The sequence below is a fragment of the Saccostrea cucullata genome, unplaced genomic scaffold (genome assembly GCF_032062105.1).
Source record: "Saccostrea cucullata isolate Sc308-1 unplaced genomic scaffold, CSIRO_AGI_Scuc_v1 ctg1693, whole genome shotgun sequence".
Classification (NCBI taxonomy): Eukaryota; Metazoa; Mollusca; class Bivalvia; order Ostreida; family Ostreidae; genus Saccostrea; species Saccostrea cuccullata.
The window spans coordinates 49,723-68,712 of NW_026938848.1; the positions used below are offsets into that span (position 1 = coordinate 49,723).

The 18,990-nt window shown below is 33.7% G+C and overlaps 1 pseudogene; it reads right to left on the reverse strand.

Annotated features, from left to right (window-relative positions):
- Window positions 1-18,990, reverse strand: part of LOC134251525 (calbindin-32-like) — a 36,179-nt pseudogene continuing 17,189 nt past the window's right edge.

The following is an 18,990-nucleotide window of genomic DNA, read 5'->3' on the forward strand; positions in this document are numbered from 1 at the left end:
TTTAAATTTTTCATTTTTAATTGAAAATTTAAAAGCAAGTCATATGTAACTATTACTATTTTCTATCTCTCACACGTTTATTCTTTTATGACAAAAATCAATAAGGTATAATTCTATTTGCAAGCATTTAAGAAGTTTACTATTAATCAAATTATCCTTATTTTCTGACTGTCACAATTGCAATTCAAGTTCAATAACTCGACGCATTCTGTTTATATCGTTGTAAATATGCTGGCAAGGCAGTTTCCAATAAATGGAATAGTCAGTCTTCGTAAGGTGTTTTAAAATACTAAGGATCAGCATTGTGCTGTACAGGTATAATAAATGTTTTCCTTTTTGGCTTACTAATACTTCTCCACTAAATAATTTAGGAAAGTATATGTACATATCTCAGTATTAAAAGCAAGATATTTAATATAAAAGTCCGTATACATACCATTGAAGCATATACTACATGCTGACATTACTACAAAAGTGCAAAATTTTTAAAAACAGCTACATTAAGATGAGTACAAAAATCTCATTTCAAATACATGTACCTATTGTTTGGCAAAACTTCATAAGTTTATATTCGCACAAACAATATGTGAAATGAAAAAAAAATAAGTTACGGTAAAAGTTGTATAAATACAAGCACATTAATAGAGTATTTTAGCACAAGCCGTTTGATGCCAACACGTTTCATATTTTGATTACTTACATCGCATTATCCACAAAGCAGTGAAAGCACAACTGGATAACATTCGAGACGATTTCACATTTCCAGACGTACAACTTGGTAAAATAATTGTAAAAAGAATTCAGATGGAAGAATTTTAAAAATATTATTAAAGTAGAAAAGATAAGTTAAATATTTTGTAGAAAATGAACAGCAAACCAAACTATTCCGCCTCGGGGTTCAGGCAGACCCGCAGTGGTAGGCATTGAACCTATTACTAGAACTTTACGAAGAATCTTCCTGTTCAAAGCCTGGGTTGTCTTGGGAGGCTTGATTATAGGACATCAACAGCATCCGGAGTTCGTTGTAGTCGATCTTACCATCCTGGTTTTGGTCACAGTCCCGCAGTAAAGCCTCTCTGCACTGAATCAGGTCGGCTTCGTCGTAATCCTGTCAAATTATGATCTTATAATTACGTATCAATTAAAAAAAATACAAAAGATATAATAGGTGAATCAATGGACCATATAAAAATAAGTCAATCATTATTCATGCTAATTATTTGTCGAGTTATGTCCCTTACCTCCTCCACCAGATCCATTAAGTCCTTCAGAAATCCATTTAATTCTTCATTTTCTATAAAATGACTGTTATCCTGTGGTAAAATAAATACTCAACTTGATATCATTATGGAAGAATAAGATATTTAAGTCGACAAATAAATATACATCTTACATCATATATGCTGAATTCTCTTTTCTATTTTGGTAAGATTATCAGTGATTAGAAGACTAAAATTGTAGCTGTTGCTTACTCGGTCATAAAGACGAAACACTTTATCGATGTCATCTTTCGTCAATTTACTAGCACTCTACAAAGGAAATGAAAATTTCACATGAAACATAAATATTAGAATCTTTTATTCCTGATAAGTATGTATTTAAGCATAAATCCCCACAAATTCCCATAAATCACCAAAACATTTAATGAATTCGGACAAACTTATTTTAAATCATCAACAAGCAGGTTCAACCTTTTAAAAATCTTTCTTTACAACATTCATATAATATTGAATTATACTATTGAAAAAACTGCATGGTACACGTTCAAATGAAAATGTGTTTCTTGGTGGAAATAAATTGAAAAAAATATATTTGAAAAAAAAATATGGCAACATGAGATTTATTTTCATAATTTTTCTTTTAAATTTATCAGAAAGGCCGGGTTGTGCCGGAAGAAAATGGAAAGAACTTGTGCATAGGGTTAATGTATCACCTCGCTACAGGAAATCAGAATTCAATTATTCCTATAAGTCAACGAGCATCGGTAGCATTGAAATGGCATCAAACTCATTAAGGAATGATTCTTTCATTTCAGTCCAAAAATCGTAAAACGCAGATGGAAAAATTTCCAAACACCATAGAGCTGTAGTATTGAAGAACGCATTTACCAAAAAAAAAAATGCTTAAATATTATCATACTATCTGCAATTTTACTTTTGAAATATCGCTGCTTATTTGTGCTTAAGATAGAAACCTTTAAATGTGCATGTGGAGGCACTCTTTTGATCATCCGTTTTTGAGAAAATCAGTATTTTTTCTTGAATAACCTAAAACTGCCCACCCATAGAAAGGCAGGGGCTTCTAACATTTTAAATCCTTGATCGTCAATATCAATTTCATTGCTCTTATTCTGGGCTCAGAATATTTCTGTATTATCTATTTAAGGCAAGCAGTTCCAATTTTGAATGATTATAAAGCTTATATGTATTGATTTATTTCTTTTTCAATAAAAAACTTTTTTATTCAAAAAATAAATATTTCATTTATCAAATTGTCCGTTTAATAAAAAAAAGAGTGAAATTTTATCTAAATAATATATGGAGAAAACGAACAGTAACCAAGTTCAGAGGTCCATCAAACCAATACAAATCGGATAGAGAGCGAACACTGACATAAATAATTATTAGTGATGCGGACATGTGCCATTTAATAAGTACATGTAACACCGTATCAACGGATAACGCGGGGGAGTCGCTAAAAAGTATGGGGGAGTTGTTTTTATGGGCAGCGGTAAGGGCAAAAATTACCATTATGCGAAAACAAACAATTATTTTAATTTCAATGACCATAAAAACTTAACAAATGATATACAATGCATAATCAACAGACTTTTTCGCAGAACAAATATACATTAAAGCAAAGCCAACGACTAAGTACGTAACAAACATATATGAATGCAAAACCAACGATAATCTTTGCAGAACAAACGTACATAAAAACACGACAAACGAAAAACACTTAACAAACGTGCACGCGGTAAATATCTAGTCTTCCCGACACCCGGCTCCCGACGGTCCCGGATTTTTTTTTTTTTTTTTTTTTTTTTTGTCGGTGCACAGAAACTCTTTATACTTCTCAGGCACACTTCTGGGTTTAAAAAAAATTCATATATATATATATACTAACTTTAACAAAATTGTGTATTTATTACTGAATCAGCAGTATCATCCGCCAAAAAGCGGTAAATGTAGTACTCCGTTATAAATGCGAAAACCACTGAAAAAAGGATACCGATGTTTTCGTAGGATCGCGATTAAAAACAACAAACTGAGGTATATTTTTTTTAAATAAATGAAAACCTTCATTTACATGCCAGATAATTTGTATGCACAAAAATTACTCACACATTTTTTTTTCGCTTAGAACTCGATGCCACATCATGTTTATGTTCCCTGGCTCTACAACATGGACGTGGCTCTACCTCGGATCCCCCTTTAATTTTTCCTTTTTTTTTTTTTTTTGGATAATTTATCTTAAAAATTTCAAATGAAAGAAAAGAATTTACATAAAATGAAGAAAAAATATCATTCTCCTGAAGGCCGTTTCAACATTTTTTTTCGTTGTTGTTACATAAAATGGTTTTCCCCAATTCTTTAAATATTACAAGAATCTATTATGATTACTTTTAATTACAGTGACATATCATATGACAGGCACGCAGCAACATTTCAAAAATTTAAGAGTAAGGTCAAAAAAGGGTTATGTAGTACATGTATATTAGGGGAAAAAATGGTACTGAAAGAACTTGAACCTAATCACCCACCCACCCCCCCCCCCCCCCCCCAAAAAAAAAAAAAAACACCCTCACATACCCTCAATCACACACACGAAATAGGATTTTCGAATTTGGGCTATATCATTTTAGTTTCCTTTTTATTTTTGCTTGTCAAGGTTTTAAAATCTTTTTTTCAGCTAGATTGAAATTTTTTCTCTGGTTGCCCCCCCCCCCCCTCCTTTCAAAAACAATGCTACGTCAATGTATAACAATGCAATACTTTCATTTTGCATGGTTTTACCATAAGTACAATGCTAGATTTAACTATTTTTATGAAAATTTTGATAAAAATCTTTTTTGAAATCTACTAATTCCATCTTTTCCTAAGTATTAAGAATAAAATTAAAATTTGTGAGAGTGCTAGGATGTGTCAATCAAACCTGTCTAAAAATTTGAAGTTTTAATAGCTTTTAGATGAAATAAGATTTTTAATATAATTTTGTGTGAAATGCTATTAAATATATACAGGTCGTACCATTATACAGAAAATATTACCTTCAAATCTGTGTCCATGCACCTTTTAGTACCTACGACACCTTGCGTCTCTCTGTATCGATGTCCCTTTTTGGTTTTCATATTTATAACGGTGTACTATATTTACCGCTTTTTGGCTCCAGGTGATTCTGCTGATTCAGTAATAAATACACAAATTTGATTAAGTTTTTACATATCATTGAATTCATTTCAAAACTAATTTTTCTGAAAAGTTTGAGGAGTTTCTGTGCACCGACACAAAAGAAATCGCCAAATAAAAAAAAATCGCCAAAAAAAAAAAAAAAAAAAAAAATCCGAGACTGTCGGGAGCCGGGTGTTGGGAAGACTAGATTTACCGCCTGCACGTTTGTTAAGTTTTTTTCGTTTGTCGTGTTATGTACGTTTGTTCTGCAAAGATGATCGTTGGTTTTGCATTCATATATGTTTGTTACGTACGTGGTCGTTGGTTTTGCTTTAATGTATATTTGTTCTGCGAAAAGGTCTGTTGATTATGCTTTGTATATCATTTGTTAAGTTTTTGTGGTCATTGAAATTAAAATAATTGTTTGTTTTCTCATAATGGTAATTTTTGCCCTTTCCGCTGCCCATACGTTTTCAATCAATGTATGTGAGGGGGGGGGTTAGATTTTCACCGCTTCGGAGTCAGAAGAGATGTGAGTCACGTCTTTTTTTGGTATATGTAAGATGTATTTACAAAAAATAAATAGCCCACGGAAGGTAGCAATAGTTGAGCTTTGTCTTGGTCATTTGTCCGGCTAGCATATACGTCTAGTTTTCTCAAACACTTCGAAACTATTCGACAGATTTCCTATTTACGTTGATCGAGTGGTTAAAACATGCATAATTTGCACAATCTACAACTTGTGAGGGGATTCCAAAAAGGAAAAAGCAAAAGGAAACGTTAATCTTTCAAATGCAACAATTAAAACTTGTCTAGACTTAATAAAAATTATTGATGAAAACATTTTCTCTTCAGACAGTAAGGGTTACGTAGGGGGGGGGGGGGTGTTCGATATGTGGAAAACACAACGCATACTTGGTGTTGTTTTTATGTATTTTTAAATACTGCTGTCTTCCCAGACACTGCATGCAAATTTACTCGTAGTAATCTTATAAATCGATTTTGGGTTAATTCCTTTATATTTATATCCACTGAATATTTTCTCCTTTATTTCTTAAGAAAATTCATTGCGTTAATCACTGCATGAACTACATTTGGCATGTCGCCTTTACAGATTTCTTGATCAGTGGCTGTTCCATCAATGAAACGTATACAGACGTTCGCATCATCAATACAATAATTAATCTTTTTAATCCTACTTTGAATGATAAATTAAACAGATATAAATATAAACAATAAAATGTCTTTCTTTGTTATTATTGGAATTAACGGTCGCAGCTATTGCAGAAAAAAATTACATAACCCGTTTACGCGGGTTATGTAATTTTTCAGCAACAGCTGCTTCCGTTAATTCAAGTAATAACAAAGAAAGAAAGCATTTTATTGTTTAAATAAATTGGAGTTTCGACAACAGATTTTTTTCTGTTGCTTCATCAGTCCAAGAAAAACAAGAGGCCCAGGGGCCATATCGCTTACCTGAGCAATTGGCTAGGAAAAAACACAGATCAGATCAGAACTGAAAGTAAACTGGGGGGGGGGGGGGGGGGGGGGGGGGGGGGGGGCACTTGAATTTTACATCTCCCCCCCCAGGGGATCATGATTTGAACAAACTTGAATCTACACTACCTGATTCCCTATAAATACAACGAAGCCTGGCTTTGAAGTACTTGAAAAGAAGATTTTAAAAGATTTCCCTTTATGTTCCTATGTAAAACTTTGATCTGCCATTTTGGCCCCACCCTACCCCCGGGGGTCATGATTTGAACAAACTTGAATATACACTACCTGAGGATGATTCCACATGAGTTTCATCTTTCCTGGCCCAGTGGTACTTGAGAAGAAGATTTTTAAAGATTTTTCCCATATATTCCTTTGTAAAACTTTGATCGGCCATTTTGGCCCAAACCTTTCCCCGAGGTCATGATTTGAACAAACTTGAATCTACACTACCTGAGGATGATTCCACATGAGTTTCATCTTTCCTGACCCAAAGGTTCTTGAGAAGAAGATTTTTAAAGATTTTCCCTATATATTCCTATGTAAAACTTTGATCGGCCATTTTGGCCCCACCCTACCCCCGGGGGTCATGATTTGAACAAACTTGAATCTACACTACCTGAGGATGATCCCAAATGAGTTTCATCTTTCCTGGCCCAGTGGTTATTTAGAAGAAGATTTTTACAGATTTTTCCTATATATTCCTATGTAAAACTTTGATCGGCCATTTTGGCCCCACCCTTCCCCCGGGGGTCATGATTTGAACAAACTTGAATCTACACTACCTGAGGATGATTCCACATGAGTTTCATCTTTCCTGGCCCAGTGGTTCTTGAGAAGAAGATTTTTAAAGATTTTTCCTATATATTCCTTTGTAAAACTTTGATCGGCCATTTTGGAATCTACCCCTGAGGATGATCCCACATAGTTTCATCTTTCCTGGCCCAGTGGTTCTTGAGAAGAAGATTTTTAAAAAAATTTTCTATATATTCCTATGTAAAACTTTGATCGGCCACAAAATTAATTCTACGCTATCTGAGGATGATTCAACATGAGTTTCATCTTTCCTGACCCAGTGGTTCTTGAGAAGAAGATTTTTTAAAAATGTCATTAATTTTCTCCAATTCATAATTATCTCCCCTTGGAAAAGGGCCTGGCCCTTCATTTGAACAAACATGAATCCCCTTTACCCAAGGATACTTTGTACCAAGTTTGGTTGAATTTGGCCCAGTGGTTCTTGAGAAGAAGATGAAAATGTCAAAAGTTTACGACGACAACAACGACAACGACAACGACAACAACGACAACGACAACAACGCCGACAGACAACGGACAAATTTTGATCAGAAAAGCTCACTTGAGCCTTCGGCTCAGGTGAGCTAAAAATCATCAATACACATGTACAATTGGATTTTGCCGGTTTATATCTTCGGAGTACATGTGCTTCGGGTCAAGATCCTCCCCTCAATATGTACTTTTCTTACATCACAAAAATATATCATTTCCAAACATGACAGCCTCTCCATTAAAAAAAGAACAATCAGATTTATGATATCAACCATTCGTTTGTTATTAGAAAATGGGAAATCTCTGTCGCGTCAGTCCCGCCCCTTGACTTTTTTTTTGGGGGGGGGGGGGTTAGAATATTCTCTCAATTTGGTCAGCAGATAACATTTATAATTAAATAATTAAATTATTTATTGATCATACAAAGTAACACATCTTCAGGAATCAACGAATTACTATGTTAAATGAGAATATTTGGGATAATCTGGGGTTAGGTTAATACACATATGGTTCATATACAAGAAGAATACTAAAGACATGACTGAATTGCATATTTCCCCACGCGCTGGAAATGCATGTCTTCTGTATGATAAATATAAAAGGCGAAGCGTAAAAAATAATCAAATCCTAACTTTGAACAGAACAAATACCAAAATATTCTTCACTGTATACTTTTAATAATATAATACCCTCCCTTAGCTCTTTGCAGGTATATACAGTTCCTCAGAATATGATACCCCATTAACCCCCCCCCCTTTTTCGCACTTTCGTGAACACATACAATGACGGGTTGTTTCATATCAGACTCAGTAAAGGAAAACAGTATGTTTTTAAAAATTATTTCAATAAAGTCAGAATTTCATACTTTTAAACCTGTAAATTTCTTAAAACTGATACTTCAAATGCACAGCCATCAATTAAGATTGAAATAAAGAAATACTAATATTCAAAAAGTTTTGGAGAGGGGAAACCAGCACTATATAAATTCACAGACAGTGTTCGAAGGCAATATGCGTTTTGTCGGACCGAAGAACTAAACTGTTTGCCGAGGCTGTTAGGTCGAAGGCAGTTAGTCTTGTTAAAGGGTTGGCAAAAGGCATTTTTGTGCAAAAACACTTTCGATAAATGATTTGCGATAACTTTTACTGTTTATTATGATATTATCACGATGAAATTTTGTGGAAGGAGGCTACAACAGAGTTTCTCAACCTAATATAACTATGATTTAACTTTTTTGCAACAAAAAGTTGGAAGGCCACTTCATACTACGTGTCTGTTTCGTGAAATATATGTCAAAATTATTATTCCATGTAAGAACAGGCTAAACAAAGAAATATTCAAATACCATGCCCACATCCCGAAATATATTCTTTGGAAGAGTTTATTTATGTTATGTGTGAAGGAAAGTGGCAAAGCTGAAATCCCCTCCCCCTTCATATTTGTAGTTATTTTTTCTTCCGATCGACATTAGCTGCCTAATGGTATTTTATTTAAAATGCTAAAATTTTTGGAATATGCCACTGCTCATTCGTGCAGAAACCATATCAAATGTACATGAAGTAATGTATACGAAGTGCTGGTATACACTCATGCACTTCACAAGAGGTACGATAAAAACATGTTTTTATTTTTACTGGTAAATATTGCTTCTATAGATTTTTATTTATGTTATATTTTACTAAAATTATCAAAATAAGGGTAAGGAAGCATTTAGCAATGGAGAAGTCTAAATTTAAAATGATAGTACCATTCAATTGTGCGACTCCCCTATGCATTGTGTTTTTCTAGAAACGACTCCCCCTACGTAACCCTTACTGTCTGAAGCGAAAATGTCTTAATTATTAATTTCTAATAAGTCTAGACAAGTTTTAATTGTTGCATTTGAAAGATTAACGTTTCCTTTTGCTGTTTTAACTGTCAAAATCCCCACACAAGTCGTAGATTGTGCGAATCATGCATGTTTTAACAACTCGATCAACGTAAATAGGAAATCTGTCGAATAGTTTCGAAGTGTTTGAGAAAACTAGACGTAATTGCTAGCCGGACAAATGACCAAGACAAAGCTCAACTATTGCTACCTTCCGTGGGCTATTTATTTTTTTGTAAATACATCTTATATATACCAAAAAAAGACGTGACCCACATCTCTTCTGACTCCGAAGCGGTGAAAATCTACTCCCCCATGCGTTGAAAACGAGTCCCCCATACTTTTTAGCGACTCCCCCGCGTTACCCGTTGTATACGGTGTGTAAGCATCCCCTGTCGTCTGATCACCCTCTCCCAGGTGCTCCTCGTCACGAACGGGGAAACAAAATAGACCCATAGACATTTCAGTTGGTAAATACATGTCTAAGAATTAGTATAAAAACTTAAATCAGCAGTGCCTTTTGATATATATAATTAAAGATGATGTTTCAAGGATATGATCTTATACTTTTTAGTGCAAAGAAATGCAAGTTCAATGTCTTCATGAACTTTAATATTAAGGTATGGTTCCTTGTAAGTCTAATCTACATGTCATTACTAGATAGATTCCTGTGGCGAAAGTGATGATAAAACTGGCCAACTTAGAAAAGTCAAAGAAAAAAGGCAGGTTGTAAAAGCATGCAAAGACTTACACCAAATACAGAACTGTTCTTTCTGAACTGTCTCTGAAAAGAGTGTCATGTGAGAAATATCTGAAGTATTTTACATGAGAAAGAAAAAAATGATGTCTAGAGATGTCTGTTCTTTCTGATGTTGAAAATTTCAGATACCTCCATTGAAGACAGAAAGGGGAAAAAGTCAAGTAATACTGTTTCTTCAACAGGAAAAAGAGATATTAATTCAGAGTAGAGTGTAAAGTTGGGAATATATTTAGTCAGAACTGAATTGCTAGTGTAGGTTTACTGGCAGAGGAAAACGCTAATCTAAGACCATTCCATTACGATTCACATTTCTAGATGAGATAGTAGACTTTTTATACACAATAAGGGTATATCTAACAGATCAATAACTTCAAACTATTAATTTAATATCTGAGTACGTTTTATACCAATCGATATCATGCCAACTTATATTCGAATTACTCACCTTTCTAGTATTCCTCTGCAATAGGGATCAGAAAAAAGTAGTCGAAGGGACAAGGGGCAATATAATTGTGTTAATTAGACCATGGAAAAATCGTTTATAAAATTTTCCATTTGTATTTTGAAAAGTGGATACAATAAATAATAATATAAGCATGAAACGGGCCATTTTTGTTGGAAGTCTTGAAATTTATAACAAGATAGTTTGCCCTTTCTCTCATAGGTAAAAAGAATATGATTTCCTTTCAATGAAAAGAAAAAATGGGAAAGATTTTGAATGGTATATTGGTCGCAATTTTAAAATACTGTAGACGTACTTTTTTCCACGAGGTCATAATTCCGCGGAATCTCAATTTCTGTTTAATCCGCGTGTAGAAAATTACGCGGATTTCTTAGACTGTCACTATATGCCTTACATTTATATTAAGTACGCTTGGACAAATTTCCGCGGAAAATTTGTGACCGCGTACATAGCGTAAATTTATACCACGCGGAAAAAAGTACTTCTACAGTATATAAAAATGTACCTCATATCCTAGTCTTGTATGTACCAGGGTATATGAAGGTTGGCACATAGGCAAATATTTATTTTGTGAAATATCATATTCCACATGTCTTCCCAAAAAGTTTAATTTTTATTGAAATAGAAAATTTGGTGTTATGACTAAAATAGTCATAACACCAAATTTTCCATTTCAATAAAAATTTGTTGGAAGACACATATATCAAATAATAATAATAAATAAAAAATTAAAAATGTTCAAAGGTGATATCTTTGCTTTCTTTCCTAATGGCAAAAATGAAAACAAGTAAAAAAATAAAAAGGAAAATGCACAGGTTTTTATCCAGTTCTTTCACAATTAAAGCATCGCTGTCATTTTGCTTAACTCAAATATTCAAAATAAATTGAAAAAAAAAGGTTAAAATTGTGTTAATAGGTGATGTGTGAAAAAAATTGATTTTTATATTCATTAACTTATTAATAGATAAAACCGGTATTATACCTTGAATACTGGTCTGCACAAGAAATTCTCTTTGACTGGGAGGAGTCTGAAATAATTGAAGACAGAAAACATAATATACCAAGAAGAGAACATAATAAGACTTCATAATTTGCAAAATTGAAGTTTTAAAACGTGGTTCTTTTAGAAGGTTTTGTTTTATCTTGTTAACAATCATGACTATATTACATTTTCCATCTTTACTACGCAACTACAAATTAATATCTCAAGTCGAAAGTTGATTTTTTTAGTTGTAAATTATCTATGTATGTGTAATTTGAATAAAGCAGCGTTATTTCAGTTTCATTATGCGCTTTATACGTCTTGTTATATACAAATTACTTTAAAAAAGACTTACTTTGCCATTTCACTTAACTGCAGTTTTCCATCTTTATTTCTATCGAATAATTGTAGCTGCAAAACAAAAGTAGCATTGATGAATTTTTCTAAGATCACAAACCAATTAGTTTTGACGGATCAAATTCACCTTGTTTTTCAGATAATCTTTACTTCTCATGTGAAGTACATCTCTGACTTTGAATATACAAATATAGAAAGATGTTTATTGAAAAGGTCGAATTACCATTGGGGTCTAAAGTTAGGGTGGAGGAGGGGTACTACTATCCTATCCTAAAGCATCAGTGATAAATGTATATGCAGTCTCATGCAAATCCCTTGGACTCGACTAGTTACTTGGTTTTATAATTTAGCCGAGTTGGCTATTTTTGGCTTTTAAAATGTTGGATCGGAAGGGTTAGTCGCATGATAATAAATAAAGAAAAAAAAGAGTTTTGCTTTTGAAAGTATTTGCAGAAAATAAAACAAGATGAACAAAGTTTATTTATTTTGATCAAAGTTCAACCAAACAATAGTCTTTCGGTTGATTACAAACACAAGATAATTATCAGACAGGGAATAAAAAAAACATTGTCATTCTCCTCTTTTAAGGTTTTAAATCTACTTCTGTAGTTCTGAAGATTGTTTTTCGTATTGTTGTGTCTTAAGCTTGTCTTTTCGTATCTATATGTCTTGTAAAATTTAATTTTGAACGTTTGTAGGATTTTTTAAGTTTTGTAAAGAAACATACCATCTCTATCCTCTAAACATATCAGTTGATATAAGATCATGTTACTCCTGACTCTTTGCCATATGTCTTAACTAATATAGCACAGTAAGAAATGGGATGATGAACTATCCTTCACATTGAAATTACACATAAATGTAAAAACTATTTGTATTTTTGTAATTTTATCATTTTGAGTCACGGTTTTACTGATTGTATTATTAAGCAATTCTGAGATGATTTATCAGTTCCTTCGACTAGACCATCAATTGGATAATAATCAAGTGTTCTATTCTCAATCCTATTCCGAGATTTTATATAATTCCGTGAACAGATTGTATTGATATCGTCTCCAATGGACAAAATGAATTTGGAATTGCAAAACATAATGGCAAATAAATTCAGAGATCAAGATACCGGCTATCCCTATAGCTTTTTGATACTGGGAAAAAGATTGCCCATTTTGTAAGGTAATACATAATGAATAGAAAATATTTGTCGCATTTACGAGTCTGGAAAAAATATCTGTCCAGAAGAGGATAATTTCGGGTCGTAGAGCAATTAACTTATCATTTTTGTGATCAATACTGCATCGATTAGATCGATACATCGATCAACGATTCATAATTGTTACCTCTAATATGAACAGAGGATGAAAGAATTTCACAATCGAGGTAAATAATTGACATATAAGTTGCTGAAACAATAAAATCAGCAATCTCGTTTAAAGTCATTTTATATGGTCTATACAATTTGTCAGCAAATAAAGTGCGTTATGCACAATAATTTTAGTTTGACCTATTTATGAAAACGCAAACTGTAGCTGCTCTTGAAAATCACAGGAACCTTCTTTTTCACTGACCATTTGATATAAGTTTCATACAGATATATGTTAACTTTTAATATATATACATGTATAAAATACATTTATAAAGATACTACTTTATAAACAGTGTCTGAGAAATTAGAAATGTTACTTGTGTTATGTCGATAATATGTACACATATTTGAAAAAAAAGGCGAGAAGCGATGACTTTATGAGCTTACTTACCACCGTGTCAGTATACGTAATCAGCTGTTCTTCTGTGACGTCATTTTCTCTTTTAGATTGTTTCAGCAAATGAAGCAAAAAGTCCTGAAAAAACATAAATGTACTGTTAATTTAAACTCAAAGAAAATACACTAGCTGTAAAAGATATATTTTGTCTTTGTTTTTTAAAGCATTCAGACTATTGCAAGGGGTAATGAACAAACACAAAAATTGAAACTTGCTTCGAAAATATTTGATTTCCGATGGTAACTGCTTAGATTTGATTATATGATTATTAGTTTTTGTTTTTAGAATTTTTTAAAATTATAATGATTTTAGTCATTTTAGGAGACATGTTGCCTTTAAAGTAGCACAATTTTTATGCACTAGTTTTAATTTAACAATATTGAAAATCAAAGGCAATCCATCGGGCTTTATATTTTACAATAAAGTAAAAGGGAAGAACAATAAAAGAACTGATTCTGGTCTAATCTTTAGACATCTGACATTTTAAAAGAAGATTATTGAATTTTAGACAATAAAATTACACCATTTCTGTTTTTGTAAAATTATGTAACAAGAAATCTATAACGCATGACTAGCTTAATTTGGGCAATTATCTCCAAGGGTACCAAATTTTTTAATCATATATTACCTTTTACATGAGAAACTCTCATATGATTCAAACACAATTGTGGAGAAGTCAGATATAAATTCATTATGTGGAGAGTAAAGGCCCTAAAACATGACTGGTATGCGTTTAATGATTTCGTCGAAAGCCCCAGCCAGTTAATGAATATTCCAATATCAGCCAACTTAACAAGTATTCTATACAGAAGCAAACCTTTAGCTCGTCGCCTTCGATGTATCCGCTTCTGTCTTTATCGAATTCCCTCCAAACCTGAAATTACCGATTCCATACATGCTCAGACGAAAAACGTAATGACAGATGTCAACAGATTGATTATGCAGTCGTGCTATAAAAACAAATTAGCAATTACAAATGGTCGCAAACTTAATCAAGTGTCCAACTCTTGGACGAAATTAATCGGGTAATTGTCGTTATATGGCCACATTTAGGTTGTTTGAACGAAGTCATACCTTCATAAACTCGACACTTGATTCCAAGGGGTTGTCTCTCCGGAAAAGAAGCAGAAAATTTTCTTCGGTCGGTAGAATCTGAGCTAGCTGAAAAATTATTATAAAATTTTAAGTGCATTTACTTCAAAAATATGGAAAAAGAGCACACAAGATACTCCTACCACCCATATGAAAGGGATTTAATAACTAGCATGTTGAGTGTGTGTGGAACATGAATAAATCAAATGAAAAACAATCACTTGCAAATTTTTCACAATACTGATTACTCCGACCATATAATCAAAAGACAATCAACTTCCATGATGTCTCTTAGAGGTAAATGGTCCGGATATTTTATGACAGCCATGTCCATTAATTCTTGAGGTGATTTATGTCATTTTAGTTGTTGGAGAGATGGAAATACTCGATACTTATGTATAGACATGTAGGACAAACGAAAAAAAAAGATACTAATGGAGAAGGGTTATCGTTCAGACAGGTATGACGAAGGACACTCCTGAATGATTGAAATTCAAATAGTGGAACCAACAAAGAGTAAAGAAGTATTGTTGCAGAGTTTATGTTGGTAAGATATAATGAAATGTGAAGAAATCGAACAATGATCTTACTCAACAGTCTAGTTAAACCGTTAAATCCATGTATGGCAAATGAAACAAGAGGCCCATGGGCCACATCGCTCACCTGAGTAACTTGGGTGATGCAGTTCTTTAGCAGATTACCTCTCTTGCTATACCTATCTTGCCCTCCCTCTCCCCCCCCCCCCCTTACATGATTTTAATACTTTAGAATCTACACTACCCAAGGATGCTTCACATAAGGTTCAGCTTTCCTGGCCCAGTGGTTCTTGAGAAGAAGATTTTTAAAGATTTGTTCCATACATTTCTATGTAAAACTTGCATTCCCTATTGTGGCCCCGCCCTACCCCCGGGGGTCATGATTTTAACAATTTAATATCTACACTACCCAAGAATGCTTCCACATAAGTTTCAGCTTTCCTGGTCCGGTAGTTCTTAAGAAGAAGATTTTTAAAGATTTGTTCCATACATTTCTATGTAAAATTTGCATTCCCTATTGATATCTACACTACCCAAGGATGCTTCCACATAAGTTTCAGCTATCCTGGCCCAGTAGTTCTTGAGAAGATTATAAAAGATTTGTTCTATATATTTCTATGTAAAACTTGGATTTCCTATTGTGGCCCCGCCCTACCCCAGGGGGTCATGATTTTAACAATTTAATATCTACACTATCCAAGAATGCTTCAACATAAGTTTCAGCTTTCCTGGCCCAGTGGTTCTTGAGAAGAAGATTTTTTCATGACCCACCCTATTTTTGTCTTTTCTTGATTATCTCCCCTTGGAAGGGGACCTAGCCCTTCATTTTAACAATTTAAACTCCCCCTCACCCAAGGATGCTTTGTACAAAGTTTGGTTAAATTTGGTTCATTGGTTCTTGAGAAGAAGTTGAAAATGTGAAAAGTTTACAGACGGACGGACGGACAGACAAAATGTGATCAGAAAAGCTCACTTGAGCCTTTGGCTCAGGTGAGCTAAAAAAAAAGAGACTACTGCAAAAGGTTAAATCGTTCAGAATGGTTTGACGAAAGTGAAATTTAAAACGTTGTATTTCTCACGCAAACAACTGGTGAAGGAGTGTTGTTGCAGAGATGGTGTCGGCAAGATACAATGAAATGTGAAGATATCGAACAGTAATATTACTCAAAGTTCATTTAAACAGTATAAATTGCAAAACAGAGCCTACAGAAACCTCCATAAACAGATATTGAGATCAAGTGGTAAGGAGATGTAAGCATCCCTTCTCGGCCACTCACCTCCGGAATGTGCATCTCGTCACGATTGGATAAACAGAAAAAATGTAGGCAATTCAATGTAAAAATGATAATTGTTGATTTCATTGTATAAACATTTTTATTTGTTTATAGCTTGCCTCATATCAGAATTCGTAGGCAGAAAATGCTCTTGCGTATCAAATTTCCTGGGAGATAAAATTTTCAAATGGAGGTGATAATACTGCAATAGTATATTGCTACAAAAGTAAGGGTTCAGCTGATAAAAGAAAAGTTGAAATCATCGTGTTTATCAAAAACTACCATTAGTAGTTTGCAAATAATGTCTTTCTCTAGTTACGAGAAAGTCAAGCATCCAATCATCTTTCAATCATTTCGTAAGGTCTACGGTCGATACGATGATCTTGACAGTTATAAGTCAAATGCTGACTAACGATTTTCATACTTACTGTTAGGCCAATATATACATACGGAATTGTCGGCAGATTTTTTTCGTGATTTCTCGATCATGGAACACACGGCGGGAGTGACCGGTGGGGCAGGGGATGCTCACTTCTCCATGGCACTTAATCCCAATTCTGTTGTTTTGGAGGTCCGTGATCGCTCTGCTCCATTTTTGAATTGTTTAATGGAATGTTGAGCTTGAATACTGTTCATTATCTCATTATATGTAATATTTAAAACCTGATATTGGCAGCATTTTTCACGCTCACTTGTTTACTCGTTTACTTGTATATGCTTAGGACACATCTGCTTTGAGCCCTTAGCATGGATTTGGTAGAATGAATGCTAATATTTTAGTGAAAAACAAAGGTCTAAACAATGGTATGAAACACGTCGTCCAAAATGCTAACCAAATCTGTGATTGTAGCTGAAAAGGTGATTCAAGTATATACAGACATTTTACCTTGTTGAAACGCCACTATTAAGCACCCTAGCTTGTCTGTTAGGTTATTATATTACATTAAAAAGTATGGTTAAGAAATTCAAATCATAATTTACCGTCATTATACTATTGATGAGTTCTTACCTCGGCTATATCAATTTTACCATCGCTGTTCTCGTCAAAAGCATTCATTAGCAAAGTTTTCGCATCTGTAAGAGCTGTAGGCGATACTACCTGCAGGAAAAAAAGAAATAATTTTCAATGTACTAAAGAACAAGCAAAATGACATTCTAACAACATATACTAAAACACTAAAAGAGCTGTTAACAAGTTTCAGTAGTCACTTATTTATTAGCTCCATGTCATTTGGCATCGAATTAATATGACGGAGTTTGGTAAAGTTTGTAATCGCTATATTTAAACATACACTACCAACCAGACCCAACCTGACAACAAAGCATTCCCAGAAAGCAGTCCCGGGGACTGCTCTTGGACTGCTTTCTGAAAAAGTGGAACTGCTATGAGACTGCCCTGGGCTGCTCTAAAAAGCAGTCTCAGGAGCACCAGCAGACGCTGGAAACACTTTCTTGGCTTAGCCAGACTATTTTAAATATATAGATCTATACTTGTTTTAGTTTGAGGACAATTGCAGCGTGTCAGAAAGGAATTTAATGAGCAAAGAATCATCTAGAAATCAGGTAGATTAGGGAACCTGGTGAATACGTACCCAAGTGCATTAAAAGATAGTATTACAATCTATAGCGCTCTCAAAATTAAGAAATAAATCGAAGTATTGTCAGCTGAGCGATGGTAGTTAAATTGGTAAGCTGGCTTCTTATACTATGTCCTGGTACAAATAAATGATTGGAAAGGGGCAAATGTCAAGGAGAGATTGAGAGAGGGCCAAACTAGGGGTTATTCATTAGAACATTTTTTTAATTTTAAATATTTATAAGTAACTAAATTGCATGAAATATATTTATGGAAAAAAAGCTATCGTCATCGTTTGTTTTAACTGTCATAACACAAAGGCGTGTAATCTAATAACATGTATAATTAATTAGATATACATGAAATCCAGCACAAATATACTGTGCCAGTCCTTTGGCCTATTGCTAATTCTTAACCCATAACTTCACAAATGCAGGCCAGCACTATTTACAGAGGATTGTAGTCCTTACATCCGTCTTATTCTTTTTCAGACAATAAATACTGAAACAGACCCAACAGAGCATAGATGCTCCACAAGATACCTATGAAGTAATCTGGAAAAGAATCTCTCTTCGAGTTGCCATGTACAAAGATTGGTTTTTAAAAGGTACATGTACTTATTATCATCTTTTATTCCCTTCTCAGTTAAAGTTTGGCTACATGTACAACAACCCAAATCAGCGTTATACAGAGTAATTGATATTTTCATTTTATTAACGAAATGCCTCTAGCAACAAGGCATTGAGAAGGTTGGATTTACAGTGTACGTCTGTTTTATTTTTTCAAAGAGACAGGCAATACGATTTCTTGATTAAACCGTAAATTGTGTAAAGAGGTAATAATGATACTAAAAAAAATAATATATCACAGTCTTTGAATAATTATACACTGAGCATATCTTTGATATCTTTATAAATATCTCAATGATGTTTATAGGATAGATAACGACGCTTGTTAAGTTTAGCATCCAGAGACACCACCCTCGAACCTTTTGTAATTTCCCTTTTGTTATCATTGTTTCTAAAGAAAATTCGGTGGAATATCTGTCAAAGCTAAAATTGATTCCGTAATTAGGCTTTTTGAGGAAAACAGTTCAGCCAGAAGCACAAGGGACGGCAATAATTCAAGCAATCTGGGTGCTACATGGT